The sequence below is a fragment of the Podarcis filfolensis genome (assembly GCF_964270895.1).
Source record: "Podarcis filfolensis genome assembly, chromosome: 4".
Lineage (NCBI taxonomy): Eukaryota > Metazoa > Chordata > Lepidosauria > Squamata > Lacertidae > Podarcis > Podarcis filfolensis.
Window position 1 is genome coordinate 38457477 of NC_139607.1, and position 11196 is coordinate 38468672.

The window sequence follows — 11196 nt, forward strand, 5'->3', positions numbered from 1 at the left end:
GTAATCAGTGATTACCTATAAAGCTTGGGAACATATCAGTGTACATGAAGGGAAACCTTTTGTCCTCCAGTTGTTGCTAGACTACAACTTCCATCAACCTGACAATTGTCCATGTTGGCTCAGGCTGATGGGAGTTGGAGTCTAACAATATCTGAAGTACCACAGATCGCCCCATCTCAGATCTAAGCAATATTCAGAACAATATGGTGTGTATCTCTAGCTCACGAAGAACAAGTAATGCAGCAAAGTATTAATCAACGACAATATGATTGCATTCTTCATTTATTTTATCCATTTTAGCTTGGTAAATCTGGACCATTTCCAGCATTAACTGAAGTGCCTACTTAAACTGGTTCTCTCATACAAGTGGTCTTTTCTCTCTCCATAGGATGCTAGTAAACTACGGTGTGTACCATGTGGAGTGTACACACTCATGTGCTTAATACTGGTGACAAGAGAGGATGAGACCACATTGCTGCATAGAAACATCTGCAGCTATTCCAGCTGATCCCAGAGCATACGCTGCAGAGACTGTGTCAACACAGTTATCTGAGGAACAAATGAGATATTTATTGAGAAGACTTAGTTTTTTGTCTAAAGGCTATTTGTGCCCTTTGGGTACATGCCAGACACTGTTTTCAAGCGTTTCTCAACAGCTAGAATCTGTCTTCAAGATTTTAGGCTTCTCAGGCTAACATCTAAGATACGACGGCTCTACTTTTAGTCACCAGCCTTCCACATCAATCTTGCTTGTGTTTTCCCATTTAGGAATTTCCCGAAGACTTGGTCAACTGCATTTCATTGAACATTCATGACTAAAATCTCTAGTACCATTAAATCATGCTTTAAAATAAAAAGGAACAGGATGCCTTCCGTTTTGTGCAAATTTTGTTTTCAAATTAAGCCTATAAATGTACATTATGTCAAACTAACAATCCCCAAAAGTCCATAATTAATATGGCTGCTGTCCATGTGTGTGGCTGCAGGGTGAGGGCTTATCCCAGAGATGCTGATTAGCTTAAAGATAACTAGGCCATACCCATAGTTGATCAATTGATATTTATGGTCCCATTCATGTTGCTTCAAGGGAAAAAATATGTATAAAATAATAATTCCTAGGTTGCCAAGATCCGAGTTTGGGGCAAGTACTGCAATATTTTACGATTAGGTTGTCTGTCAGTGTGCTTTTTACTATGTTTTTATTATATTTTATTATGTTTTGTTCCTGCCAACCTAGCAGTTCGAAAGCACGTCAAAGTGCAAGTAGATAAATAGGTCCCGCTCCGGCGGGAAGGTAAACGGCATTTCCATGTGCTGCTCTGCTTTGCCAGAAGCGGCTTAGTCATGCTGGCCACATGACCCGGAAGCTGTACGCCGGCTCCCTCAGCCAATAAAGCGAGATGAGCGCCACAACCCCAGAGTCGGCCACGACTGGACCTAATGGTCAGGGGTCCCTTTACCTTTACCTATTATGTTTTGTAATGTGTTTCTAATGTTGTACACCGCCCTGAGATCTTTTGATTAAGGGCAGTATTTACAGACGTACCTCAGAAGTCGAACAGAATCTGTTCCGGAAGTCTGTCCAACTTCTGAAAAGTTCAGAAACCAAGGTGCAGCTTCTGGTTGGTTCCCAATTGTGCAGGGGTGCCGGAAACAGTAGCAGAAGCAGTGCCAGACATTTGGCTTCCAAATTTTTTTTGAAAACTGGAACACTCACTTCCGGTTTTTGATCGTTTGGGAGCAGGAACGTTCAACTCCCCAGGCGTTTGGGAGCCAAGGTATGGCTGTACATTGAATTAATAATACTAATTAGTGAGAGAACCCCTGCAGAGATTTTAAATCACAAAACATGCAGCAAAGTGTGGAAATATAGGCTGTTAGACCTTTAAAATATGCCCTTGTGAGTTCCAAAACAATCCCTCTTCCCCTAGGACAGAAAAAGACCACACGTTTGGTAAGTTAAAAACGGTTTACTTACAAACTCTCCAAAGGTGTGATTCATGTGCTTTTCCATACAGCATTCGGAAAAGGTTGCACAGACAGTAAAACTTGGCTTAGTTACAGTGGTGAAAGTTCCTAAATTATTGGTATAGGAACTCAAGAGTGGCTGGTGAGAGCCATGTGGCCCTCTTCACATGCTGAGCTTCTAAGGGAGACTGGAGAGTGAACAAAAGCTTGAACCTAGTCCCTTCCAAGGTGAGCTAAGCCTGGCAGGACAGCTGAATTTATGGTGTTAGTCCCTTTATGCATTAATTAGGCCTAAGCATGTTTGTTATGAGGCCGGTTATCCCACAATCTAGTCTTCAAATAACTTTATCAGGCCCCTAAAGTCTATGAGAATTCTATACCCAGAGAGGGCTCCAATCTTTTATTGCTGCAGTGTCTCCTACTAAGCTTTATGGCTGAGTGGAGTAATGGCCTGGCTAGAAGCCATTATTACACTAATACAGAGCCTGACAGCCCATGAAGAAGCTGGCATATACCACATTTCTTTGGCTCCCTAGACATTGTTTGGGGGAATCGAGTGGCCCCTGAAATGTCCATTTCTGACTTAGCCTAACTCTTGGACCTAATAGCCTGAACTCTGTAGCTTGAGGTGGAACCAAACAGATAGAAACATCATAGCATATTTTTCAGTCACTATTCAAGACAAAGCTATGGTCTGCAGCATCACATTTGCATCTTCAAGCCAATCTCACTAGTTGTGGTCCAACTATGTGTACGTATAACTCAATCAGATAACTTACCACTGTGTGTCGATCAGCAGTTTGTCAGGAAGCAGAGAGTGAGGAAGACAGAATCCCAGCCCTTCTTCCTCCCAAACAGCTGAATTGCACGACTGATGATGTATTTCATAGTTCCAGCTTTTGAATCAGCCTAAGAAACTCATTTCAGTGTACAGTTCCATGTACAGAAACCTGCTTCCACGCAGATGGCCTCTGGAGGGATCAGGACAATTATATGGAAGAGGTCTCATTCACATCAAAATAGCTCTACTAAAGATGGCAACCCAAGAATGCAAGCGTTTAACAAAGGTATGTTTTATTTAAAAGCTGCAGTTTACCAAACATGATGGTTGTGAGTGGAAGAGGAGATTGAAGTGTTAATTATTTCCATATGAACCTATCCGGACCCTGAGAGCATCTTCTTCAGGTGTTTCCTCCACAAGAGGTCCAGAGGGTGCAAACATGAGATTGGGCCTTTTCTGCAGTGGCTCCCCATTTGTGGAATGTTCTCCCCAAAGAGGTTCACCTGGCACCTTCATTATACAATTTTAGGCACCAGGCAAACATGTTCCTCTTTAACCAGTCCTTTGGCTGATTGACATCCAATGCCCTTTTAAAAGGTGTTGCAGAGGGAAGTGGGTTATTAGGTTGTTTTTGTTTCTATTATGTATTTTGTGTTTTTTGTATTGTGACTTTATGTTGTAACTTCCCTGGGAACATAGGGCAGTATACAGATTTAATAAACAATAAATACAACTTTTAATGTTGGGAGCCAGAGTCCACCTGGTCCCCACACCCCTTTTCTAGCGCAGTACAACGGTGGAAATGATGCTAAAGGGAGACTCTTGGGAGTCTTCTTTAAGAAGCAACTCCAGGGAGACTACCATAGCATCTGGGGGAGAAATTGGAAAGGAACCTGCTCCATTAAATAAGTCAATATCAATTAGAGTTCCCTCTGCTGCTGGTCCAGCCACTGTTGCCAACAGTAAAACACCTACTTGCAGATGCCTGGCCCAACAGAGCCAGCACTCTGTGGACCAATCTGGAAGAATGTGTTTTTGGGCAGAATATATTTGCTCTCATGCTGCACAGTAGATCTTCCTGGTAGGCATTGCTCATATTTTGTGTGTGGAAATCTGATCCCGACTATAGACAAATATGGGTGTTCTGATATGGAGCTGTGCAAGAGAAAAATCTATCTCTTTTCTGTACAACACTCATGCACTGTTTCCTTGTGCTGTGAAAATACCCAAACAGACCACTGTATAGCATTGAATTAATATGCTTTGGAACCCATTAAACCAGGGAAGGAGCTCCTGGGGGCATTCCAGATGTTTCTGGACAATTTATTCATTTATGAAATGTACGTCTCACTCTTCCAATTAAATTTATGTTCCACTTTCCATCATCTCTGACCATTGGCCATGCTAGCTGGGGCTGAAGGAAGCTGGGGGTGGGGAGGATAGCATCTGGAGAACCACAGAACCACCCCTTCCTTAAACCTTTTAGATTGGGAAAAGAGTCTAACATCATGTAGATGCTTTCTTAGAAAGAAGCCCGATAGATTTAAAGAAAACTAGATATAGATATACGGACACGGGTGGCGCTGTGGTCTAAACCACAGAGCCTAGGGCTTGCCGATCAGAAGGTCGGCAGTTCAAATCCCCGCAATGGGGTGAGCTCCCATTGATCGGTCCCAGCTCCTACCAACCTAGCAGTTCGAAAGCATGTCAAAGTGCAAGTAGATAAATAGGCGGGAAGGTAAATGGCGTTTCTGTGTGCTGCTCTGGTTCGCCAAAAGTGGCTTAGTCATGCTGGCCACCCACATGACCCGGAAGCTGTCTGCGGACAAACACTGGCTCCCTCGGCCTATAGAGTGAGATGAGTGCGCAACCCCAGAGTCGTCCATGACTGGACCTAGCGGTCAGGGGTACCTTTACCTTTAGATATAGATATAGGTATACACACACATTTTACTTTCAAAACCTTCAGCAGTTCTATCGTACTGACAATTTGAATAAATGGAGAGCTAATTCATACTTCAGGTTTGTTAGCACACTATGCTGAACTCATTTAACACAAATCATTTAAAGATCGTGTTATATCTTTACTCTGAAAGCTTAATACACATTCAGGCTTCAGGTCTCCCATGAAGGAAATGACAGCAATAATAATAAAGAAATGATTCCATTGTACAGATGTGGCAGTTTTCACGCAGCAATGAGCACAAGTGCTTATTTATCTAATCACGCATAACATTTTAAGATAAATATTAAGGGCTAGATAAATTGCTTCTTATGAAAATACTTTTATTATAGATTTCTGTCCATCCGTGAATAAGAGGGAATGTTGGCTCAATATTTTTTAGAACAAAAAAAAGGGGGGGATATGGATTATACAGTCCTGATAGATCTTAACCATTGTTTAGTATCTTTAAAAGTGCAGAGGCTCAGGCTTGCTTGGAAGTTGCATGCCACATGCCAGTTGTGGCAACCCTAAGCATTCTTACCATAAAATAAGTCCTAGTGGCACATGCTTCTAGGGATTGAATTGCTAATTAAACTGCCCAGTTATGCTGTGGGAATGCTTGGAGTCAAATACATTAATCGGAATGCCTTTGATGCACCTATTGGCACAGCACCAGCCTTCTGTGGTCCTCATTTCCCCTGTGCATTTTACTCTTACCCGTGAGATCAGCCTGACTAACCACCTGCACATTGCTATGTCGTCTCTCCTGAGAGAACCTGACAGCAGAGAAGTACTGGCGAGCATCTGATCCTTTCCCTGGCTAAATGCACAGCCCATGAAGCACTGTCTCAAGGTAATTGCTTCCTAGTCTAATATTAGAGCCATTTTCCTGAGGGGTGGGTGGGTTAGTGGAGAGGATGCTGATACCAGTTTTTCATATCCAGTTGTAAAGCACGCTTGTCTGACCCACATCACGACGCATCAGACATGGTTAGTGGGATAATTAGAAATGGAGGTGCTTGAGAATTTTGGGGGAAAGCTTGTTGGGTTATCCTGCCATTTGTTGTGATGAAAAGAGGAAACCTTGACATGTAAAATTTACTCCTTCCCTGCTTTTTCCATGATGGGAGGTAGAAGAGACAGCCTCTGAGAGAGTGCTGCAGGGATTTACAACGTTGTAATGCTTCTTTAAACACCTAGCTCCTTGTTGTGTTGTGTTGTGTTGTGTTGGCATTGAGTCTGAGAGTGTATTTGCTGCTAATGTTATGAGAACTGGAACTGGTTGCAGCTCCAGCTGCTTTAAGATTCACACCCAACCAGTGGTAATTGGCATTCAATTACTGTGGAATCCAACAGTAATTTGCAGTCCTTTCACCTGGGATGATTGAGATGGTAGAACAACTTCTGGCAGTAACAGTGGAGGCAGTTCACTAGCGTGTTTGTTTCCCATCCAATACAGCAACCTCTCATTTCCATGAGAATACAGGATAGCCCAAGTGTTTCAAATGCAGATGTAAGACCAGTAGGAAACAACAGTAGCTTAAACCCTCTGAAGGGATAGTACGAACAGTACAGATGTCAAGTACTTCATGACTAAATATTTTCAGGATCAATTTTGTATAAGCAGCCACTTATATAAAGTAAAGTATATATGTCAAGTAAAATGAAATGTGCAAGTGCAGTCATCTCCTAAAAGAATATTATTTTATGCAATACAATGACAGTGACTAACGGATAAAGACAGAATTGTTATACTAGCAAAAATGTGTCGTCCCCCCCAACACATGAATGATGGTTAATGTAGAAGGTTGACATTCGGTAGGCAGGTGGTGGCGGTGCTTAAAATCTACTTCTGTTTCTCCCTTGCAAATATATCCAAGGCTCCTTCTGAAAGAAAAGCAATTTGGAGTTTTGTAAGCATTTATGCTGGACACAGGCTCTGCTGCATCACTCCTTTTATGCTTGTCCCTTGCTGGCAAAAGCTAACAGCTAAAGGGCCTGACTTTCAGGATCAGCCTAGTCTATACCCTCAGTGGAGCCCATCTCCCCACACCTAATGCACAGTCATAGCTGAGGGGTGGGTCTAGCCAGGGTTTCTGCCTCGGGTGAAGCCTCCAGAGGGGTGCCATTGAGACTCCCAGCCATCCAGCATTTCTGGGCTTCAGCCAGAGAGAAATATGAAAAAGTGAACGGCAGCCATGAGCTCCTCCTTCCTCTTTCCCCATGAAGCTGAAGGAGGGCTCATTTACGAAGCAGAAGATAGGAACCCCTATCATTCTTCATCCGGCACAAGTCCTTAATCCAGTCTTAGCTCTAAAGCGAGGGTTTGGGTATCTGTGGCACGCCAAATGTTGCTGGGACCACAACTCGTATCATTCATCAGCATTGGCCATGCTGGCTGGAGCTGATGAGAGTTGGGAATCCAACAATATCTGGTGGACCACACCATACTCTAAATAACAATAGGAAAATAATATAACCCCACAATAGACACATTTTGATTACTTCCTGGCAAAGATTTTAAGCAGAACTTTTGAGAGAGAAAAGAGAGAACATCCAAAAAATTTGTTTTCTATTTAATTCACTTTCACACAATTGGCTATAATAGAGATGTTTTTAAAACCCACTTATTGAAACATTGTGAATTCATCCATGCATTAGTTTACAGGCACGAGGTTCTCTCTTACAATACAAGTTTTGAAACTTTCCAGAAAAAAAAATCACATGATAAGCATAAGACTCTCAGCAGGCGACAGGAAAGAAAGGCCCAACAGAGGAGGATCAACTCCCCGACATCCATTCATCTAATCATTTTGGGGAGTTTCTGGTTTCAGAAGCTTAGTTGTTAATGCGCATCTAGTCATTTGCTCTGCAAAATTACGATGAAACATGCAGGAAATTGAACATGCAGTTCAGTTGTGTCTGTAACATTTTCCCCTTTTTTCCCAAAGCAATTGTTAGTCCTGGCATGAGATGGATAAAAAACGTAGTTTTTGCCTATTATATATTTATATTTTCTCTTAGTCTATTTTTAATTGATTCCTTTTGAAACATATTTGCTAGCTACCATGAAATGTGACCACAATTCTGGTTAAGGCTGCAATCCTAAGGACACTTGGTAAGAAGTAGGTCCCATTGAACTCAGTGGGGCTTACTTCTGAATAGACAAATATCGGCTTGCACTGTAAAGTTACAACTGTATGCATACGTTTGTATGCATATGATGTGGCTGCAGGTCAGCAGTAGAAGGCAAGGTATATCCCAGAAGAATTGTCTTGTGCTCTGCCCAAGTTTGCAGCACCCAATTTGTAACATAACAATGGGGAAGTGGGCCCATAGCTCAATGGCATAGCACATAAACCCTACTGGATCCGGCAAATGACCCATCTAGACCATCCTGTCCAACCAGATGCCAGGAGGAACCCTCCAAGTAGTACCTGAGCACGCTACTCACCTGCAATTTTTAGCAATTCAGAGACACACTGCCTCTGGCAGTGACCTATTGCTAGGAAGTATGGTGTGTGCTTTGTAGCAATATCTGGCTTGGGGGGCAGCTGCCTTGTGTATTACTTAAAGGCCTGTGTCACACTCTGCTTTCCCTTTTATAAGGTCTATTCACATCCAAGTTATGCATGTCTCAGGTATGACGGCAGAGGAATAGGCAAAATAAATTATGCTGCCTCAAAGTGGGAGGCATTTTAAAACATTCTCATCCTGCCTTGCTTTTAAAGAGCAAATGATTGTAATGGAATTATGACAGTTGTTTGAAGTTTTTATGAAGACGGGGCGTAGTGGGGGTGGGGATGCCGGGGCACATTTTTAATGGGGCGCTGCACATTTGGCTCCTCACGCTGCCCTGCCAGCCCTGCGCCACTTTGCAAGACTGGAATGATCCAAGGTCTGTGTCAGCTGGCTGGACTCTGCCACATTTAACCTGTGTGCATTCAGCTTTACGTGCTTGGCAAAAAAAAAAAAAAGGTAGCAGGCATCTGAGAAAAATTACTTTGCCACTCCCACCCACTAGTGCACCCATTGTGTTGTGGCTTTAGGTGCTTGAGCCCCGGAGTGTAACCCCCCACATAAGTTGCGGGCTTATTGTACTACAGTACTATCTGGAATAGGTTTTGCTTAACAACTCCTGCACCTTCGAAGACTGCAGTTTGCCATTTGGGCCAGGCAGGGGCAGACTGTGGAATTGAGCTGTTTTTGTGGTTTGAGTGGGCAGTTGTTATCTGTTGTACTGTATGTCCCATGCCAGAAACCTGAGAACTCTAACTTTCGCACATGACTCTAGACTGTGACCCAGCCTGAAGGTTTGCTGACTTGTTTTGTGCCATTTTTTGTTGTTGTTTAGTCGTTTAACTAAACAACAACAACAAAACGGCACAAAACAACAGCCTGAAGGTTTGCTGACTTCTTTTGTGCCATTTTAGTTGGTCCTAAAAAAGAAGAAGTCTCTCCTACTTAGCCATGGACAGAGCTCCTGCGATACCAACGGCCCTTCAAAAAAACCTTTAGGTGATGAGATGGTTTCAACGTTAGTGTTTTGATTTTGGGGCGGAGCTTTACTTGCTCTATGCAGAACTGTTCTATTATTGGTACTTCAGCCACCCTGGGTGGGGTGGGAATTTAAACAAGCGAAATCCCCTGCAGTTCAGAGGGGCTCCATCCCGGAGTGGGGGAGGAAGGTTAGGATCGTTCTGCGCGCTTCCCTTTCCTCCCTGCACCTTCCCTAATCCCCTAATCCCCTTCAGCCCACAATGCACTGCTCCACCCATAGAGATAGGAGGGAAAAAAAATAGAATCCATCAGAAACTAGGTCAGGCGCATCTGAGATGATCCCGACTGTTATGTACTGAGTTGAATAGGATCCAAACTGCAGCAGTCTGATTGGTCCTAGAACAATAGGATTCAGAAGCAGCAGTCTGATTGATCCTAGAACAAAGCACGATTGGTCTGCAGGAGCCAGCGAAGTCCACATGCAGGCGTGACCATGGTGCTCGGGCGGACTCCCAGGACTGGACTCTTACACCAAATGGCTGGAAGTCGCACTGGTACCGTCCACTTCTACGTCCGCAGCCATCCGGGTACTACGCAGACTGTTTGCAACCCACGGGCTCCCTGACACTCTCGTCTCAGACAACGGGACTGCATTTACGTCAGGAGAATTCCAAACTTTCACAGCGCAGAACGCCATCCGCCACATCCATTCGGCGCCATTCCACCCTGCCACCAATGGCCAGGCAGAACACATGGTGCGGACCACCAAGGACACCCTTCGCCGCATGACGCAAGGGGATTGGGAGTACCGCCTTGCCACATTCCTTCTAGCACAGCACAGCACCCCCAGCTCAACGACTGGCCGGAGCCCCGCTGAACTACTAATGGGTCGGCGCCTTGCAATCAGATTGGACCGCCTTCACCCCGATAGAGCTCAGGATGAGGTAGTGGTGGGGGAAGGCAGGAACCCCCGGACCTTCGAGGCCCAGGACCCAGTGTACGCAAAGAATTTTGGGGCAGGCCCTGCATGGGTACCCGCCACAGTCACCAGGGTCACTGGCCCCATGTCGTACGAGGTGCTAACAGATGGGGGGCAATGCTGGCGCCGCCACTGCGACCAGATACGGCGACGATTCCCGGGAGAAAACCAGGAGGAGGAGGACAGGTCAGAGGAGTCCCAAGGGAACAGTGGGGCAGTGAGGCCCATAGAGCAGCAGGGGCAAGCAGGAGAGGCAGAATCAGTAAATACAGAGAGGACCCGTGAGGCCGAAAGGACACCGGAACCAGAACCACGACTGAGCGAGCCGGTTGCGCCAGACCAAACAGCCCCTTCACAGCCAGCATCCTTGGAACACGAGCCAGAACCTGAACCCCGGACCAGGGAACACCCCAGGCCGCAACGCACACGTAGGCCGCCGGCGTACCTTGAGGACTATGAATGCGACCTCCCGGGCAGGACTGGAACTTAGAGGGGAGGGGTGTTATGTACTGAGTTGAATAGGATCCAAACTGCAGCAGTCTGATTGGTCCTAGAACAATAGGATTCAGAAGCAGCAGTCTGATTGGTCCTAGAACAATGCAGCAGTATGATTGGTTGGCAGGAACCACCCAATCATGCTCCAGATAGAAGTGAATCCACAACCTGATTGGCTTACAGTAGAATTCCGGAATTAGCCAATCACGTGCAGCCCATTGTGTAAATAATGTATATAAAGCAGATACTTTGAGGGGACTTTCATTCATTCCTCCTCACCACTATGAGCTGAATAAAGAGCATGAAATCACTTTGCGACTGTGAGTATATTTCACCGACAAATCTTCCCTGCCCGATGTAAACCATATACAGCCTGTTCAACGCAGCTTGGTTACCTCGACAAGCGAGGTAAAGTGTCTTTCAATCTTTACCGGAAGTTTGGCTTCTCTTCATTCTTATCTCTAGTTTCCCCACACTGGAAGCCTCGCGTGGAGGAACCTTCTTACACTTACTCACCACCTCACAGCG

General features: G+C 44.8%; 1 long non-coding RNA gene across 1 annotated transcript; it reads right to left on the reverse strand.

Moving 5' to 3' along the window:
- Positions 1–6384: 6384 nt before the first annotated feature.
- Positions 6385–11139, reverse strand: LOC310761936. The gene is made up of 2 exons (XR_014547756.1): positions 11064–11139; positions 6385–6581 (listed from the first exon to the last, which is right to left on the reverse strand). It is a non-coding gene; the product is annotated as an uncharacterized lncRNA (long non-coding RNA).
- Between the last annotated feature and the right edge of the window lie 57 nt (positions 11140–11196).